The following is a 944-nucleotide window of genomic DNA, read 5'->3' as shown; positions in this document are numbered from 1 at the left end:
TTGCAGAAAAATGAAACAAGATCTGTACCTCACACCATACACAAAAACTAACTCCAGATGGATCAAAGACTTAAATGTGAAACCTAAAACTATTAAGTTCCTTAAGGAAAAAATAGGGGCAAATTCAAGGGCCCTAAATGACGGCGTAAATAGACATTCAAGCATAACCCAAAATGCACAAACAACAGAAAATAAACTAGATAAATGGGACCTTCTAAAAATTAAATTTTTAAGTGCTTCCAAAGACCTCCAAAAGAGTAAAAAGAGAACCTACAGATTGGGAAAAAATATTCCCCAACGACGTATTTGACAAGAGATTTATCTCTAAAATTTATAGAAAACTCCAACACCTCAACAACAAAAAGATTAACAATCCAACTAAAAAATGGGTAGAAGACATGAATAGACACTTCACCAAAGAGGATATTCAGGCGGCCAGCAAATACATGAAAAAAAAATGCTCTCAATCATTAGCCATCAGAGAGATGCAAATCAAAAGAATAATGAGATAAGCATCTCACCCCAGCACTGATGGCAAAGTTCAACAAGACAGAAAATAACAAATGCTGGCGAGGATGTGGAGAGATTGGGACTCTCATACACTGCTGCTGGGATGGTCAAATGATATAACCATAGTGGAAAGCAGTATGGTGATACTTTAAAAAGCTTGAATTAGAAATAGCATTTGACCCAGCCATTTCATTACTAGGTATATATCCTAAAGAAGTGAGAGCCAGGACAAGAAAAGATATGTACACACCCATGTTCATCACAGCACTATTTACAATAGCAAAAAGAAGGAAACAACCTACGTGCCCATCAACAGAAGAATGGATAACCAAACTAGGTTACATACACACATGCAACACTAAAGAATAATGTAGAATCTGCAAAACACCACATAACATGGATGAACTTGGAGGACATTATGCTGAGTGAAATAA

Source organism: Orycteropus afer, unplaced genomic scaffold (genome assembly GCF_000298275.1).
Source record: "Orycteropus afer afer isolate SDZICR_OR568_19922 unplaced genomic scaffold, OryAfe1.0 scaffold00739, whole genome shotgun sequence".
Classification (NCBI taxonomy): Eukaryota; Metazoa; Chordata; class Mammalia; order Tubulidentata; family Orycteropodidae; genus Orycteropus; species Orycteropus afer.
The sequence above is the reverse complement of the archived record's forward strand: the minus strand, read 5'-3'. Positions refer to the sequence as shown.